We start from the raw sequence: 19,917 nt of genomic DNA on the forward strand, positions 1-19,917 counted from the left end.
GTATATTTTGTTCTATACTTTGCTTTATGGGATGCTACAATATTTCATAACTATCCTTCCAAGTATGTGCACACAGTTGATGCAACCTCATTATTTTTTAGTTTCGTATGCCATTGAATGGCTGGGCCATCATGTATGCACGTATGTAACCATATTTACCACTGATGAATATCCAAGTTACTCAATTTCCCATTTTTATAAATAATGTTATAAGTGACTATTCTTGTGGGCATATCCTTGCATATCTGCCTGAGTATTTTAGCAAGAGAAATACACAGAAGTAGATTTGCTGGGTTAAAGGATTCACATATATCACATTGTTATGCATTTGGCCAAACTGCCTGAAGGAAACCTCAATTCGGTTTGCAAAGATGATTGGAATTTCTCACATAGCCTGAAATCATACATCAGACACATTCCTACTAAAACTAAGATAGAGGTTTTTGAATTTGATACCTAACATGTTACTAAACTATATCAGGCAACCTTTATTTGGAAGATTAATTTTGGAGGGGCCTTTGTATTTCCATTGAAGGCTGAAGTGCCCTGGGAAGGAATAAGTGTAAGCTTGTCTCTGACCTGAACTCACCAACATTGGCTCAGTGGCTTATGCCCAAGGACCACATTCTCAGTCATTGTCCAGAATGCATCACAGACTGTGGCTTTGTTAGCATAGATTTGCCTCCAGGTTTTGGTTTTAGACTTGAATTAACCATTCTCAAGACCACTACTCTGCAAAGGACCATTGGGCTCCTCAGCCAGTTGACGTCAAAGTGATCTGAATATACAGCCCCAAAACTTATTAGTAAGAAGTGGGCAGAATTTGTTCAGATGCTCCCATAGGGCTCAATCTGAAGGAGCCCGATCCCCTGGAGATGGAAAATTTGAGCCAAGAATCTTGTTAGAAATTTTTTTCTTGTTTGGTCCTTGCTGGCTCTAACTAGAGTCTGACTAGTCCCAAAGACCAGGATATAAGATCCAGATCTGAAATTAAGAGGGGTTTTAATATGAATGAGTGGAACTAACAATTACTAAATGCTCACTCTGGGCCAGATAGTTTATATAGATTGTCTAAATTAGTATCCATAACAACTCTGTGTGGAAGTTGGCCACGATCCCATTTTTCCAAAAGAGAAACTGCAGCAGCAGGTACATAAATAAATTTGACTAACATCATCCAGCTAGTAATTGGTGCACTTGGGATTCAATGCTGGGTGTGTGTAGTACCAGAACCTACATGTCCCCGCTGACTACCCTCCATTCTTCTGCCCTCCTGGGACTATTGTGTGACTCAGAGGGAAGACATGAACGAGACATAGGAATGACAACTTTGGGACTAACATTTATGGTTTATGCTTACCAACTCTCTATTGTTTAAGTGAAGAACTATCTTCCCGGGACAAATTATCTTGACTTTTAAAAAAATCTTTTGTAATCAGTTTGTCGGTGTCAGCAATCTATGTACTGATAGCTTATTTGTTTAGAGCAGGATTTCTCAAACTCAGCACCGTTGACATTTTGGGCCAAATAATTCTTTTTGGGGGCGGGCTGTCCTGTGTATTAAAGGATGTTTAGTGGCATCCCTGACCTCTACCACTATATGCCATAGCAACCCCCACCCAAGATGTGACAACAAAAACATCTCCAGATACTTCTCCCATATGAGAGCCACTGATTTAAAGCAGCGATAGGTCAGGAGGAAAAAAAGAGAAAAAAGAAGTAAAATCTATAAAGAATTGCTGTCAAGTTCCTAGTATATAGTACATATATCTAAACAGATTGGGGAGTAGGGGAGCATTTTCAGCATGAAATGCAGAAAAACAGGTTTACACTGACTTCTTGAGCATAAATAGGAAGGATGTATGTGCACTTAGCAAAAATGTAAAAGTGTTATCCTTCTGGAGACTATGGATAGGTGTAAGAACTTCAGCCTGCATCACGATCTCTCAGAGAAGGAAAAGTAGGTAAACAGTTTCAATTTCTAATTATCGAGTTGTTTAAAATACTCTGTCAAGGTGGTAGCATGGGATTAAAGTTAGATGTGCATTTCCTTCTGCTCCTAAGCATTTGATGTAGTCCCTTGGATCCAGCACAAGAGTCTTTAACTGTTTCATGACAAGCATAGCTGGGAGCATAGGGAAATGGCCATATAGGGCTGATGGCTTCTAGGGAAGTAATATGGTAGAGTGGAAAGAGCACTGGACTGGCTAAAGATCCAAATTCTGGCTTGTGGCTGTCCTTACCATGATGTGTGCCCTGGGGCAAGTCACTTTAACTAGCTGGGTTCAATAATGTAAGAATGAAAAACCAAAACCCAAATCTGAGCATGCCCTCTTCTGCCTAAATGAAGGTGTGATGGATTGACTGCATTGATGCCCCAATACCAATGCTCCTATCCAGGCTGTTTATCATATCATTTCACAGCCCTCCCTACTCTGATTCTGGGCTCAGCCACATGGCTTGCTTTGGCCAATTGGATATTACCAAACGTGATGTAAACAGAGAGTAAAAATGTGCTCATGTGTTTGTGTTTATGTTTGCCTTCTGCCTGTGAAAAGGATATGTCCCACTCATCTTAGGAGAATAAGAGACACATGGAACCAGGTTGTCTTATCTTTCCAACAAAGGCCATCCAGACTTCCAAGATATGTGAGCAAGCTCAGCCAAGATCAGCAGAGAGTCTGAGCTGACCACCTCAGATGTATGAGCCACGGATACTTATTTTGTGGTTAGTTGTTATACAACATCATTGGGACCAGGGATAATGGATACATAAGGGTAGGATAATGATTTCAGGAGAAATGGATCTTTATTTAGGAAAAGACTTTGATGATGAGCCTTCTTGAGTATGGAAATTGAGTCTACTCCTACTGTAAAGCCAAGTCTAGAAGGAGAAGGTGAGAGAGTTGAATCCCTCTACATAAAAAAAAAAAAAAAAAGACTTGTGAGTTTCTGAGAAGCCTGAGAGAAAAGAGATGGAGGATAGAGAAGAGGGAGAAGGAGAGACATTTGGGGGGAGAGAAAGGAGACGAGCAAAATGGAGGCTGACTGGAGAGCACTCAACCAGTGGCGGTGTGGCAGGGAGGCTGAGGAACTGTTCAGCTGTGGGGCAAGTGTCCAAATTCAGTAGTTCATTCTGTGGGCTGGTATCATCATCCTGGGATAAATCAAACCTCAAGTAAATGTCAGCAACACTCACCCTTTTCTCTGTACCGTGTCCACCCCAATCCATGATCCACAGAGTCATCAGACAGACCTTAAAAATAAAATCAGTTTGGGTACCCTCCCTGCTTACAGTACTCCCTGACCACCCCTCACACCCCCAGCCCCCACCATCCCCTTCCCGCTGTGCTCCAGCTACTCCGGGCCACTGTTTGGTTCTGATTCCTCTCTCCTCAGTACCCTCTCCCTGTGTGCCACAGACACCCTCCCCTGACCCTCACCCACACACACTTGGCCTGGTGGCTCCTTCTCAGGCTTCAGGCCTCAACCTACATGTCTGCTCTTCAGTGAAGCTTTCTTTAACTATCTGGCATAGTAGAGTCTCCTGGTGGTATATTGTCTCTTTTTGTGCTTGCTCACTCCTACCATCATTATGTGATCATTCTTACCGTGTATCCCGGCTGCATGGCTATCTCTGCCATTCAACGTGTGCTCTGTGAGGGGGGAAGAGACCATGACTGTGTTGCTTGCTCCTGTATACTTGGTGTCTAGCATGTGTGTGGCACCCAGTAGGGAACCTGGTCTGTACTTAGTGCAGGAATGGATGCATGAGTGGCCTCATGCTAGTGGTTCTCTGGCAATGGCCAGAAAGAGGCACAATGGACTTGATAGGAAGAGAGACCCTAATAAGATCCATTTCTCTGAGGATAGAAACTGCATGTGAGTGTTTCTGGGGAACCAGCAGAATCCATGGGAGAGCACTGGACAGAGCACCCATTGATTCGGGAGCTTGTCATTTTTATCCACTATGACATGAATGGGCTACCTCAGAAGGCTGGAAGAACTAGGCATGTCTTGGTGGCTGACATAGGGATTTTACAAGGGTTTGCATTTTGCAAAGTGAGCGGTGCTTACCTACATCCCTTCCAGCTACAGGATTCCTTACTACCATCTTAACAGGGTGGCGACAAGACAGAGAGATCATTATAGAAGAGTGAGATATTTTTATGGATCAATATGCTGGATATTTTATGGCCAGCAAAGGGGAAGACGAGTGAAATCGTTGCACAGGATGGCGGGTGCCCTGGGAAATATTCAGTCTTGTGTTCCTCTTCCCCTCCGCTGGGCTCTCTCTGATGGATACACTGGCTTCTTTCTTGGGCTGGCACTCTGTGCTCCCCTTTCTAAAGGAAAGGAGATTCGGTGGGTGCCAAATGATGGAATGCATTTGTAGCTTGAATATATGATATTTAACTATGATGAATTACTTGGGCTAACGTAAGGTTGACAAACCTCAGCTGTGCGTCACACGCTTCAAAATGAAATAGAAATCAATGAAGTAGCTAAATGCCCCTTAAATGCCAATCCCCCTTTCCACCTAAACCTCCTTCTAATTCTTTCATGGAAATAAATGGAAGGAATCTTCATTATATATTCATTTTCTGAATCCATTTTGCTCATTAGGCTGAAATAAGGGGTAGGTGAGGGTTTATTAGGGAGTAAGCATATCTGATAAGCGTTAAATTACTTCTGATGGTTTTATGTATTTAATCATGTTAGCAAATTAGCTTGGCCTTTGATCTAACAGAGTTAATGTTGATGAGGGCTGTGGATTTCACCCTGTGCATTAAACAGAATGCTGACCTGGGAACCAAGGTGGGGCTACTGAAGAGTCCATGCCTGCTCTTCACTTTTGTCCTTGGAAGCATTTCCCTTGTTCTTGGTTTCTCTAATTGCTTCCCTGGACATGACTCCCCCGTGCCAACCCCATTATCTTCCAGTCCTGTCCCTGAATGCCAGTCTTCGGGCTCCAAATGCCTCCTGCACTGTGATACCTGACCATCCCCATGTTGTACACAATCAACAAATCAGACTTTCCCTCCCTTATTACCTGTTCCCTTCCAGACTCCCCATCTGCCATGTGTCTGGCCATCTTCTTATGATTCAAAATATTATTATAATCCACTTCGGCACACACTTTTAAAAATGGCTCTTTCAGTGTTGTTTGTCATTTTTAGCTCACTCTCATGACTCATGATGGCACTGCCTCTTCACATTCTCAGTGAGGAGGATGTTAGACTTTGGGTTAGGCACTGTGAATACAAGGGTACAAGGCAGGGCTCTTGCCTCTCAGAATCATATAGTGTAGACAGGAACTAAGTATGTCAATAGATCGTTACAATCTAACAGGCATAAATGAATTATAAGGCACAGAAAAGACCACCTAAGTGTGGGAATAGGTAGTGAGCAAAGACTGCAATAAGATGACACTGGATTAAGCTTGGAAGAAGGAGATAAGGTGTGTCAGGTATTAGTGTTGGAGGTGGCAGGATCGCCCCAGGGCAATCTTCAATTATCTCTGGAGCTTGTACTACATCTGGAGCATTTTGAGTATGGAAGGTGCAATCCCAATTCATCCATCTTCAGTCAAGTTTCCTCTATCTTTGGAAGAGAGATTCACAAGTCAGGTGCAAAATATTTAAGTCATGGTTCTGACAGGAGAAGAGACTTTCTAATGCAGAGAATATTTACAGAGGGGAAGGCCGGGGTTAGCAACTATCAAGAGAAACTGAAGTGCCCAGTAGTATCAGGAATATGAGGAAGTAATATCAGGATAGCTCTCATCACCCCGGGTCTCCACAGGTGATCAGAGGAAACAGGGTCTATGGAGGTTGGCTGCCCACTTTTGATGTAGAAGCTGTTGTCATAGATGCAGATAATATCAAATCCTCACCTGAGGAAGAAAGATTAGGACAAGGAGTATCTATAGTCTTTTTTTTTTTTTAAAGATTTTATTGATTTATTCATAAGAGAAGAGAGAGAGAGAGAGAGTCAGAGATACAGACAGAGGGAGAAACAGGTTCCACGTAAGGAGCCCAATGTGAGACTCGAGCCCGGGACTCCGGGATCACGCCCTGAGCCAAAGGCAGACTGCTCAGCTATCAAGCCACCCAGGCATCCCAGGAGTATCTATATTCTACCTGTCTTGTCTTCTGTCCCCATTGGCCAATCCTAAGCAGGAGCCAGTGAGCAAAGAGGCCATATCATATGATGCACAGAAATCAGCTTTCCAGGAGGCAGGAGCTGGGCAGACAAGGCAGAGAGTGAATCTCATGGTGATGGAGGGGAGGGAGAGGAATGAAGGCTAATCAACACTCAGAGTACACTGTTACCCAAAGTAAATGAGCCCCACCTCCAACTGGCTTGGATATCTTTTCCTGAAAGGGAGTTCTCCTTCATAATTTTTAAGAGTGAAAGAGAAGTAAAAAAGGACTGGTAGGAGTAGAGATGCGTGTAACCATGCTAAAGAGTAGTTCTGCTTTACTCGGTTGACTCTGGGAATGAATAGGACATAAAGAGAGAGACAGAGAGAAAGAGACAGAGAGAGAGAGAGAGAGACAGAAAGAGAGAGAAAATGAATTAATCTTTGTGTCAAACTTACACGGCAGAAAGGCTGGTGGCCTATCCCATGACCTATCTCCACTCCTCTTTAAATATACTGATTTTATTGGTGAGGCAGTGAGCCCAACTGAGAGGTTGCAGTTTCCAGTCTCTCTTCCCCCTAAAAGGGAAGAAGGAGCAGTAAGTGGTAGTTATCACGTCAACTTCCAAAGGAGCCCTGTATACAGATACTTCTTTTCATTCATTGCCCTTCCTTTCTTTCCTCCCTGGAATCATAGCTTGTACCCATGTTGTGTCCTTGGGGATGGATTCATGCCCTAAGGATGCGGGGCTCAATTCTCTCAAATGAATCTCTCTTTCTATCAGCCAAACGCAAATTCTAATGGATACATGACATTTAGATGAGTCTAGATATGCTTATAACCTCTTGGCAGGGCAGAGGCCTTGGCAGCAAAGTAACCACTGTAAGGTCTTTGATTGCCTTGCACATAGCAGGTGCTTGATTTTTGTTTTTGGATGGATTATATGTTGTAACAATAATTTCCTCTGTATCACATCACTTATTGATGGTATGACAGATGCATTTTCTGAACTAAACACTGGACTCTTCTGATAAGCATGAACACAGAGGAACAATAGGAAATAACACTGGACATTAGTATTACAACATAAACAATTAAGAGGCATCCTTGGGGGATTTCTAAGTCAATTCCTTGACATGGAGATTGTGTGACATTTTGCACCTTTGAAAAGTTCTGGTGAATTTCTTGTCCAGAGGTCTGCAAATTCTTGGCATGTGGGCCAAAGCTGGCCTGATGCCTGGTTTTGTAAATAAAGTTTATGGGAACACAACTAAACCCAATTATTTTACAACTGTCTATGGATACTTTTGTGTTACAAAGGCAGAATTGCTATTTGACTCTTTGCTAAAACAGTTTGCTGACCCCTTACTTTTGTCAGTTATGACCACATCTCATGCCTGGAACCTTGAACTCATTTGAGTTTGGGAGCCGGCTCAGTAGTTTAAATTCTAGAAAACAGGTGTATGAATATTACTGAAAATTATTGTTTTCTCCCACCCTCACCCCTGAAGAGGTATCAGAATACTTCAAGTCAGTCAGTTACACTGCGAACAATGCCTTAGCCATCATTAATAGTCATTCATAATTGCATTTTAGGGGTTTTGAGAAACAGATTATTGGGCAGGCTTAGGGTTTGCTGTTGCCTTTATTTGAAAGTTGTAATTTTCTACAAGGTATGGTTTTAGAACAAAATACTTGAAAAGGTGAGAGAGAATGGGCATAGTGAACTCACCTGGGGTCAAAGATTCTATGTAGTATCTAGCACATACAAACCTCTGAACACTAAGATATCATAATTTGTTCTCATTTACCATCAATCCAAATAAGTAAGCCCTAAGTTCTTTTAGGACCCAGATTCTACTTGTTGGGTGGTAAAATGTTCAAAATTTCTTGATTAACTGATCAAATCTAAAGCCTGGATCCACCTATTAAGAGCTGTGGGACCCTGGGCAAGTAACTTATCTTCTCTGTGCCTTTTCCTTTTTTCTTCATTTTGTAGGTGGGAAAAATAGTAGCAGCTTACTATTAGGATTATTAGAAGGATCGGGTGAGCTGCCAAGCATATAAAAATGCTTAGAACAGAGCTGGCATATTTTAAGCACTCAGTACATGTTGGCTATTATTATTGTTGTTTGATTCAACTCCCTTTGAATTTCCTCAGGCCTCCTGTTTCCATGCTGGCCCCTAAAGCCAGCCTGCTATCAGATAATGTAAGATATTTCATCAGGCAATGTGAGGCATGCTCATATGTTCTTCATTTCAGTATTAGAAACCCAATTAAATATTCTACAAAGTAAAGTCCTGTTCTGGGTCTCCCCTCTGTAAAGATTATGGCTGTGTATTTATAAAGTTGCATGTGTATTTATTCATTAAATGAATCCACAGTTTCAGTTAACCTGGGGAATAGAATATTGATTTAAACCATACTTTAGGAGGCTTATCTATCACTTTGAACAAATAAAAACTTATATGAGATTGAATTTCACTGCATGAGACAGGAAAAAAACAGGCTCCACTGAATACAGCCTGTGGTTGTAAGGCCAAGGTCTAGAGGTATCATCAATATATTGGGTTCCTGCTTTCACTTTTTAATGATCTCTGTCAACTCTGATAAAGATACGCTCACTTTCATTGGAGTAGAATTCACCCTGTCCTGTTATTTTTTTAATTTAATTATTTATTATTATTTTTTAGCACACTGAATGTATACCTTCAGCCTGTCTCTATCCCAGAACTGGCATCTCTACCTTCAAAATTTGTTAATGCTGGAGAATTAATGTGTTTAAGAAATTCTGTCTTATTTTGGCTGTGGGTTTTGAGCTTTCTCTGTATGGGGTTCTACTAATTTCCAAACCACTTTTGTTGGGAGAAAAAGACTATGAGTTGAATTCACCAGCTCTGTCTTGTTCTTCCCTCTTTTCTCAGCTCCCAGGCACATAGCTGGATAGTTGAATCAAAAGCTTTCTAAAACTTTGTCCAGGATTGGAGGCAATCAGTCCTGAAAACAGCCTATCCAGGCTGGTGGCAGAGGCTGCACATTGTGCCTAGTTTTCCTGTCCCTAGCCTGTTTCCTCCTATTCTTTGAGTAATAGACTCCTAGCTCACATGTGCCTCTAACTAAGGATTCTAACTTTCTAGCCTCTTTTCAAAGTGGGGGTGGCCACCGTGGCTTATTTCTGTCTTCACAGGGTGTGGGCAGAGGTGAGGCATCCCAGTTTCATGTTATACCCCAAATAAAGGTCATGGTCCCTCCACGGTCTTCTCCCTTTTAGGTGGTTGGGATGCAGCAGAAGCTGGTAGAGCAACATTGGACCACAAGGTGGGAACAACCCACTGAGCATGTGAAGCAACCACACAGAAGGAGGTTGGGTCCCTGACAGCCCGCAGCTGCCCCAGCAGCCCCAGGCTCAGCAAGCTCAGACTCCCAGAAAGAGAAATAGACTATTTTGTTTAACCCACTGTTGTTTTAGCTCTTGCTTGAACAGCTTAACTGGTATCCTCACTAATGTAGAATTTGGGATTTAGATGTGGGGTGCTGCCACTCGACATACAATATGAAGCATGTTCTTCATAGTAAAGACACACACATTCCTGGTCAGAGAGTCAGTGCTATTTGGTGTGGCCTGGAAAAGCATCTGGTAAAATGGCCACCTGCAGCATCTCAGAGGGCAGGCCTAATGCCAACAAAGTGCACGATTCCCGTAGAACCAGTTGGAAAAACTCAGGATGTTGGTGTGTGGTGGATGATTCTTCTTGTTATTCGAATGGCCATCAAGAGATGAACTCAGGTGGATGATGAACCAGCATTTACAGGAGATGACACTGCCCCAAGCCTTGCTCAGCGGTCTCTGTCAGTGCTCTTGACCAGACGAAGGGAGCCATCCCAGCCTCAAAATCAGACGATGGCACCCTCTTCCTACCTGGGGCTTTTGTGTTTAGTAGGCCTCAAGAGAGTCATCATAAAGAGGATAGAAGAAGGGTCTAGATAGTGCATAGAGGCCAATATATAAACCCCAGAGCCTTGAACACACCAAGGGCAGGCCCGGAGGAGATTCTTGGTTGTGGTTGCTTACATTGGAAGCATCTTGAAGCAAATTTCCAAAGAAATTGCAGCCCTGGTCTGCAAAACTACATGAGTATCCAGCCTCAGATTTTCTTCTCTGTATCACTAGGAAATAGTGAATCTCTGCAGCCTTCAAGAGAGAAACACTCTCCAGGACCCATTTAATATGAGGCCATGGAGGACCTTATCCATTGTCAGGTGAGTTTCTCCCAGAAAACCAGGAACTGCCGAGTAGCTTATCCAAGGATCTTGTTTCACTGTCCAGCAGGATGTGAAAATCACCACCAGCAAGGGGCTGCTTCGATTCTCATTTATCCCTTTTCTGAACTGGAGTTTTTATTTCCATTGTCCTGACCCTACTCAACCCTGTTGCTATGGGGACAATGACTTATAGACAGCTCAGACCATAAGCATCCACAGCGGGCCCAATAGGGAGGCTACACAATACCCAGAGTTGCTACATTTGAGCTGCATGTGGGAGGTGGGCACGACTTCTGGCTGCCCCTCTTGGAGATGATGATGTTCCACGCCTGGGAGGAAGGGCATGCATAAATGTTTAGTTGGCAAAAAGGCAAGCTTGTATCAGAGAATGCTAGAGCTTCCTCAATATCTGTTGCTTCCCTAACTCTGGGAAACAAACAAGGGGTGGTGGAAAGGGAGGTGGGTGGGAGTGGGGGTGACTGGGTGACAGGCACTGAGGGGGGCACTTGGTGGGATGAGTACTGGGTGTTATACTATATGTTGGCAAATTGAACTCCAATAAAAAAAAATAAATTAAAAAAAATATCTGTTGCTTCCCCCACTTTCTCTCTTTCCTAATAGAATTTCTAAAATTTGCCCTACTGTGTGGCTTCTTAGCTAAAGACTATATTTTATGGCTTTGCATGGGGCCTAGGGACTGCTTGACCGGGTTCTGTCCAATGTCATATGAGCAGGTGATCAAGGCCTTAAAAAGAATAGACATATTCTCCCCTTCTACCTTCCCCTTCTGCATTCCTGCTGGCTGGGATACGAATTTGATAGATGGAGCTGGAACAACCATCTTGGACCATGAGTAAACAGAATCTGCCTATTGAAGGTGCCAGGCATCGAATGTAAGTCACCTGGTTCCCTGACACGGTACGGTCCCATACAGCCCTGGACTGCTCTGTACGGACTTTTGCATGAGAGAAAATGTCACTCGTATCTTGGCCTCTGTTTCAGCAACTGAAATGGTATCCTAACGAGGTCAACAGAACACTATTTCTTTGGGTACAGAGATTAAGCAGCTGACGTCTCCGCCCCAGATCGGAACTGTGGGGACATGACTGGTGGCCTCCGAGATTGTCCAGCTTGCCCCTGAATGTTCCGCAGCGAGCACCGCTCCGGCTGTCTAGCAGCCCAGCAGCCCAGCCTGAAGCCCTGCTGGGGTGACAGGATGCCTGGGGGTGGTGATTCTCTGGCCTCAGACGGAGCGGCTGGTGAGAATGCCTGGTGCAGATGCTCTGCATCCTGCCCACGAACAGGCACCGTCTGTCTGAACTGCAGTGACATTGAGAGCTGGCAGGCCTGGAATGATCTAATTGAAAAGAGGGCTGTGACCTCCGACTCCTCAGGAATCACCGCAGCTGCCACTGTGCACCTGCCAGCTGAAGAGGACTGTCACGTGCTCACGCACTCGGCCTCTGAACATCCCGAGTGCCCAGGTTTCCAGCACAGCTTGAGTGCAAGCAGTCAGCTACGTTAGAGGCGCTCTCTCTGTCCACACGCTTGGTGAAGAGGCGAAGCGTCTTTGGTCTCAGAGCCAGAGGAATTGTATTAAATTCTACCATCTCATCCCGTGGGTTTAGAGCGTGACATATGATTCAAGGAAAAGTCTTCGGAAGAGCATCATATTTCGTACAACAGCTTTATGTTTTCATCTTAATTCTGTCAAGCTCTGGAGTCTCGTGGGCAAGATCAGGTCTCTAGAATCAATTAGTTTCAGTTACAATTTCCTGGCTCTTCTCTGTGTGATCCCAGGCAAGTTAACCTATGCTCCTTAAGCCTTATTTGTATCATCTGTAAAATGGGGATGTTTGTGATGAGAATGACAAACATCCTGAGCTCGCTCTTGGGGGTAAGTAAGCACTCAGGAAGTGTTGGATAGCGCTGATACTTTTATTACGATGACTATGCACCTAGTCATGACTAGTTAATCACAGTGTGTGATTAGTTAATGGTGTGTGACTAGTTAATCACAAAAGTCCTCCTGTTACTAGTTATCAGGACTAGTATGTGTGTGACTAGTTAATCACAAAAGTCCTCCTGTTACTAAAACTCTGAAACACCCAGAAACTCTTGTTGGAGACAATGGTAATGATGATGATGATGAAGATGATGATGGTGATGACAAGGACAATGATGACAGATTGATGGGGGGGGGTGCAGTGTAAGGAAGGACCATAAAATAAACACATTTGACATAATTACCTTGGAAGAAAAGTGGCAGAAAAGGAGTGTGCACTCAGGTGATGAATATTTATTAAATACCAAGTCAGGGCCAGGCTTTGTTCTGGGTGGGAAGTAAACCAGAGACAAAGCTGCTTGTTTGCTGGGGACACATTCGGGTGGGGAGAGCCTTTCAACAAACAAGTAAACAAATACTTTCGGGTTGAGTGACCAACTTTGTCAAGCTCATACTGCTCCCCAGTTAGGGTAGTGCAGAACCCAGATTTGGTTTGCAAAAATCTGATCCCTGAAGCATTATCTACACTCTGACCTTTTCTTTCCATCCCTAGAAAACTCATTGGAATGGGTGATCATGGGAATCTTCTCATTATATTGTGATTAAGACAAAGTCTCTTTGTTCTAAGTACTTTACAGAAATTATTTCCCTACTTGCAGCAGCACAGCATATGTAGGAGAAGGCTTAGATCATACTTTGACCTCCAGCTCAGCTTCCTGTGAGCTGAGTGACTTTGGGCAATTTTTTGCAACTTCTCAAGGGTCAGTCTCCTCATTGGTGCAAAGCGGGGCCAATAGCACTGACTTTGGGCAGTGTGGGTGCATTGCTCTGTGAGCTCCCTAAACCTGCCCTCTCAACATCAGCCTAAATGCACTCTAAAAAACGGGAAATGATGATTCCGGATAGAGTGTGATTCAAAATAGAAGCACTAGCTAGTGAAGTTCTGTTTGTGAAGTGTTCCTGGGCTTTGGGGAAGGAGACAACCTGCCCTGGCTGTGGAGCAGTGGAGCAAGCAGCATCTGTGGCCAGCTAAGGGGATGGACAGAGCAGAATGTAGAGGAAAGCAGGGTAGCATCTACATAAAAAGATTCCAAAAGGGAATAAGGATCGAAAAGCTATTAAATGGATGGTGGGTTCATAAAAATAGTCTTTTGAAATAAATGGAAGCTCGTTCAGACGGTGAGGGAGATAATTAGAATAGCGTGTGATAGAATAGCAGGTCAGGCTCGGGAAGAGCAAACTTATTGGAAAGGCTGCGAGATCCAAGATCCAGAGTCCCCACTCGCTTACTCTTTCACCCTTGGATGAGCGGGGCTGGGAAGGAATACCCGATGATGACAACCAGCCCCTTCAGGTTAGGCCTGCAGGTACTCATCCAGCTTTGCAGTCACACAGTTTGGGCCTGGTACTGAATTTCTCTGGGTTCCATCGTGAACGTCCAAGTCCACGCAGTCGTGCTGATTTATGGGATTGAATGAAGGTTTGCATTTTATCCAACACATTGGTGTTTTGTCTTGCATTGGTACAAGCCTGCAGCGATTCAAATTCCACCTCAGTCCCCTAAGATGTCTCATCTGGTTGTTTTGGAGGGGACAGGAAGGTAAAATAAAGAGAAAGAGAATGGATTTAGGGTCTGTTAGATCTGGATTCAAGGTATGGCCATGTCACTGACCAGTTGTATCACTTTGGGAAAGTCTTACAGCCTTTCTGAGTCTCTGTATCTCTAACATGGGCAACACAGTGTCTGCTTTGTAGGGCTATGTGAGGATTTGAGATTATAGATCAGTGCCTAGTACGGACCCCGACTTACACTAAGCACTTGCTAAACAGAAACTATTTTTAATTTTAATTGATTAACACAAGGCAAAATGAGTAGTATTGTGTTTAGGGTCTTATTTGTTTGTTTGTTTGCTTTAAATACCTCTCATTTAAAACCTTAAAAATGAGGCTGTCAGCTATCATTAGATGAGTCTAGCTAAGGGTAGAATTTGTTCAGATTTTTTTTTCTCCCCCATATGTCTCTTTAATTTTAAGCAAGTATTCTTTTCTTAGCAATCAATGAGAATCATAAGATCACGGGAAGAATTAGGCTTAAATCTATTTTCAAGTAATCAGTTATTTCAAGACTAGAGGTGACCCTGGAGTTTTGGTCATTTACAGTAGGACCACTTAGGTCCACCTAACAAATCCCTCTACCCTGTCGTGGTTTCCCTGTTTGTCCCTTTCACTGTCACCCAAACATATCATGAAAGCAAGTTTCAGCCTCTGACATATTATGAGGTCCTCAGAGACAGGCATCTTTGGGCCCCAGGTAACGACACCCAAATTTTAAATGAACTGTCTTAGTGGTTGGAAACAGGTGTCTATAAGCAGCTCTGATTGTCAGCATCAACCACTTTCCTGGCCTAACATTCAAACATTTTCCATCATGTGCTAAATGCTGGGTTAAGCACTTGCATGCACACTTTATTTCATTTAAACTACAACCCCGTGAGATCTCTCAGGCTGGCGAGGCTCTGGGAGGTTCGCAGGTCACTCAGCCAGGAAATGGCAGAGCACGTGCATCCCTGGGTGGCCTAGCTAGTAGCCCTCTTCAACATGGCACCGGGAGATTATAGTAAAGGTCTCCTTTCCATGATGTGGTTAAGAACCACAGCTGTGCTGGGGGCACTTCTCTTCCTTTTATTTTATTTTTTATTTATTTTCTTCCAAATATTTTATTTATTCATTCATGAGAGACACACAGAGAGAGGCAGATTCACAGGCAGAGGGAGAAGCAGGCTCCCTGTAGGGAGCCCGATGTGGGACTCGATCCCAGGACTCTGGGATCAAGATCTGAGTCGAAAGCAAGATGCTCAACCTCTGAGCCACCCAGGTGTCCCTCTCTTCCTTTTAAAACAGATTTTGAAGATGCCATTTACAGCAAAACTCTTGTTCCCTACAAAGCAGGAAGCCAGGGGCACCAACGTCAAAATGAGGTGATGGTGGGAGGTGGGAATAATCCAGGCTCCCACTTCTCTTCTGTGCTGCAGGCGTGGCTTCTTCCCACGGTGCTGAGTGCTCTGCACACTCTCTGCACAGCACAATGGGCCCATCGGGCTGTATCTGTTCCAGGGACAGCCAGCCAATCCTTTCCGGCTAGTCACGCCCTTCGGCCCGTCTGTCCAGAGATCTCACCCTCCCTTCTGCTGGGGGAGAATGAAGACCAAGGGAGAAAGCCTCTGGCCTCCAAGTGTCTGCTCGGGACGCCTGAGTAGAGTGGAGCCGTGAGATAAGGGGTATTTCAGGCTGTTTCTCCTGCTTGCGTGGATAGCACATGATTGATTTCAGAAAGAGAAATTTATTTCCCTGCAGACATATTTTTATCATTTGCTTGAATTCCTTGATGCCTTACTCACCATATGTATAGAAGAGCCAGGTCTCCTTCAGAGGGGGATGGAAAGGAAAATGGATAACCCTTTAAACCTGAAAAAAGAATATATAAAAGGCACTGCCAGATAAAATGTTCTGTGACCTATAAGCTTCGGAATGGGTCAGAGGGATTATACTGAGGCTGACATTTAGAAATGATGAGATCCGTTGGCTGCTGCCTTTGCATGTAGCACGCCAAAGTACCTTCCAGAGCTTTCCTTCTGGGGAAGCGGCCATGAAGCCCCACTGAATAGGAGGCACTTCGCCCCAGGGGTGAGAGCCAGACTTACAGGGTCACTTTGCGCTGACTTTTACAGGGTGAGATAACTTTATTTAAAGGGACATATTCAGTTTAGTTAAGCTCTCAAATTTATGTACTCCTAAAAAAGGAGGCTTAGGAGAGGCTAATATAAATGGAAATGATTTCAGAGGGAGTGGTAGAGAGAAGGAGGACAATGGATGGTGGACAGGGTAGGAGGAGCGGGTAGAGAAATAGGAATTTGTAGGCAATGAATTTCTTGGACACAAGCATTTATTACTATTATTATTTATTTATTTATTTATTTATTTATTTATTTATTTATTTATTTTTAAGCCGGGTGTTTCACATTTAGGTGGGAATGAAAATGCCCACGGGATGAGTTAGTTCTGCAAGGTTTAAAAATTGAGGCAATTTTTAGGATCGCTTAGTTACCCTGTCATAAAGATCGTGCTTTGGAGGTACACCAGCTGGGGATGCGAGCGCCTTGGCATCCACCCTGTGAGGTGACAAGATCAGTCAGTGTCCAGACTGTAGTCATCGCCTGGTGATTTGTGCAGGCGGAGGCTGAGCACTGGAGCAGAAAACCCTCAGGGCTGGTTTTTGAAGGTATTTTTGTATATCCATGTGAATACCAGGGAGTCTGACATTCTGGGAATGCGCTTCCAAACAAATTCTCTGGAGAGGCAGACCTGTCTCTGGGAGGGCTGGAGGTCCCCTCCCTGGCTCCTTCCTTAACAGTTCTCTGCTTCTCCTCTGGGGTCCTGCTGGGAACTGACCGGGTAGGACTGATCCATGGCTCATCCCCTCTCCGACTTCCCCAGGAAGGGGACTGGAGGTATTCAAAAGCTCGTTGGCACAAGAGGCGGACAGAGAGAGCTAGGAGAAGACTGCTCACCAGGCAGATTAATTGAATAATCGAGAAGCCAATGGTCAATAAAGGTGAATGCAACCTTACACATCTGAGACTGACTGTGTATAAAGCAGGGGTGATTAAAAAAAGATTTTGAGGGTGAAATGTGCACAGTCCAGTTCAGCTAAGTGCTGTTTAACCCGTCCCCTGACTTTTTAATTCCAAAGTAATTATTTTGGGGTTTGGATTTTATTCAAAATTCATGCAATTTTCCTGTCTTTCAATTCCTTCCTTCTGGCTTCCAATCCCTTCTGTATCTTCCTAATCACTTTTATCTATTTGTTTCATTTTCTCTCTCTGATTGCTCTGTTGGTTCAGGTTCCAGAGGCCCGATTCTCCCCTCTCTTGTGTCTGGTGACTGTCCCTTGTCCCAGATCATTTTCTTGATCTCTCCTGGATTCCACCTTCTGTACCTTTTCCCTTTGCTGATGTGACTACGTAACCATCTGTTGTAATAAACTAAGAAATGGCTTTTCTGAGTTCTCTGAGTCCCTCTAGCTAATCATCAAGACCTAGGGTGGCCTTGGCCAGGGAGGCGGTCCCTCAGTGCAGGAAGGTACTCCTTTCAGCTTCGTTTCAGCTTCGTTGCATACAGGTCTCCCCGTGGGTCTTACAGTTTCAGCACTTAATTCAAAATAGTTTGTTCTTATGTATACTGTGATCTCTGTAGAGGACAATTTTCTTTTCCAGGGCTCTTACAGTGTTATGCGAATGCTTGTTTGAAAGAAGCAAGGAGCCCACGTGTTATCTAGCTGGAGCTTCCATGTCTTCTGAGATGAAAACAAGCTTATTGCCAGATAGACATGCCTGTTTGCAAGCCCTCTGATTTCTTGCCTTGCAGGCCCTGTGCCTACTTCAGATGAATCCCAATTTCTAAGAAATGATCCTTTTTTGGTCATTGCTTACATTTTTTTGTACCACTCTGAACCTGGCACACAGGAGGTTTCTAGCATATTCTTGGTCTTTCTTTAGTTAAAACCCCTTCAGCCCTTTAGTGGGTTTTTTTTTTTTAAACAATTATCTTTCTTCTCTTTCTTGGCCATGGAAGGAATATTCTGATTTACTCTGGAGCTCTGAGATTCAAAGCCCTAGACTTTGAACCCCAAGGGCAGGCGTAATGCCTATCTCTCTGTGTGCACTATTACTTAGCATAGAATCTGGCCCAGCATCAGATAGTCATTGAACTCAGATAATCATTGGGCTGATCTGAAGACATGCTGTAGAACACCCTACTCCCTGGGTGGATCTGTGAAAGGGAACAGAGTTTATCACCTGAAATCTTGCTTCCTTTAAACATTAATAATTAAGAAAGCAGTTAGTTGTTTACTATCTTACAAATCACATGGAGATACTCTTGAATCTTTAGGTTTTCTCTTTTATAAATTAAAGGATATCACTCCTCACCATTGTAATGTCCAGCTGTATGATCTTGTTCACCGCCCCTTTCTGTGGTTCTTTGTCATTCCCTGTTTTATGATAGATGCAAAACTGACATTCAGATGCTTCAGTGAAGGGCCTACTATAGTTGGATGTAGCAACTATATATAGTATTATTTTAAATGTCTTTTGAAAACAAACGTGTGACAAAACTTTTTTCTTTCTATCTCATTTTAACTTTATTGAGGCATACCTGGCATATAAAATTATAAGATAAAGTGTACATCACAGTGATTTGATATACATATACATTGTGAAAGGAGTCTCCCAATCTGGTCCATTAACACAACTATCACATTTATCTTTTGGGTGCCTGCGTGTGTGAGAATATTTGAGTTTTACTTTCAGCAAATTTCAGCAAATTTCAATTATCCAATACAGTGTCATCAACTATAGTCACCACGTTTACATTATATTCTGAGACCTTATTCCTCTTATAGCTGAAAGTCTGTACTGTTTTACCAACTTCTCCCTATTTTCTCCACCTTAGAAATCCACTTTATACTAGCCTAGGCAACATAGTAAACTAGAAGATTTATTAGAAAGGATTATAGAAACTCACAAAATCCAAGGAAAACTGGAGAATTGCTAACCTTTCCCAAATGAAAACTGTTTTTGTTGGTAGCTCTGGATCTCGTGTTTCTAGCTCTCAAGAGTTTAGGGGTTCTTCCCCCTGAGATTTGATTTAAATAATTTGGGGGAGGTACTTTGATTGGCTGAGCTTGAGTCATGTGCTCATTGGTGACCTAAACATTCTAGCTAGGATTATGGAACCCTCTGAATTGGCCAGGGTTGGATCACATGTTTCTCCCTTTGGAATGGTGCCTATTGTCAGAAAAAGAGAATGTGATGGGTAGTGAGGAGAACCAGTTAATTCAATTTTGACACATAGTGGAGTTTATATTCCTAATTGTTTAGAAAAAGATTATAGCAGATGTTTTTCTTCACAGTGCTAAGTTGCTGACTATGTGATATCTATGTTTCACAAATATTATCTCCTTTAAAGTTATAATTTGGATTAGTTATTCTATATGTTATGTTGGCCAAGCTTGCTTTGAATCACTATTTTGTTAAATAGGTTTCTTTTAGCTCATCAGATACTCTTCCAAAGAACCGAAACAAACAAACATAAACCTCCCCCTCTCCAAATATCAAAACAAAACAAAACAACAACAACAAAAAACAACCCTACAATTCCTCCAGGATAAGAATTTGATGATCATTCAGCATTCTCACATTCTGTGTGTTCATGCTAAATCCACTCTTACTGCCATCATCCTGTTGCCTGAATCAGAGAAAACTGTCTGCCATTTCTCACAAGGACATTTGTGGGTGAAGGACTCAGTTAACACTTTGTTTGCTTATCACATCACTTGATTTATCTGAGGGTAGAGGGAGTGAGGTAGAAGGTTTGACAGACAGTGATAGCTTAGCCAGTCAGGCTCAAATACCATTGCATGAGGATAAACCCTTAGCCAAACA

This window comes from Vulpes lagopus, chromosome 6 (genome assembly GCF_018345385.1).
Source record: "Vulpes lagopus strain Blue_001 chromosome 6, ASM1834538v1, whole genome shotgun sequence".
Classification (NCBI taxonomy): Eukaryota; Metazoa; Chordata; class Mammalia; order Carnivora; family Canidae; genus Vulpes; species Vulpes lagopus.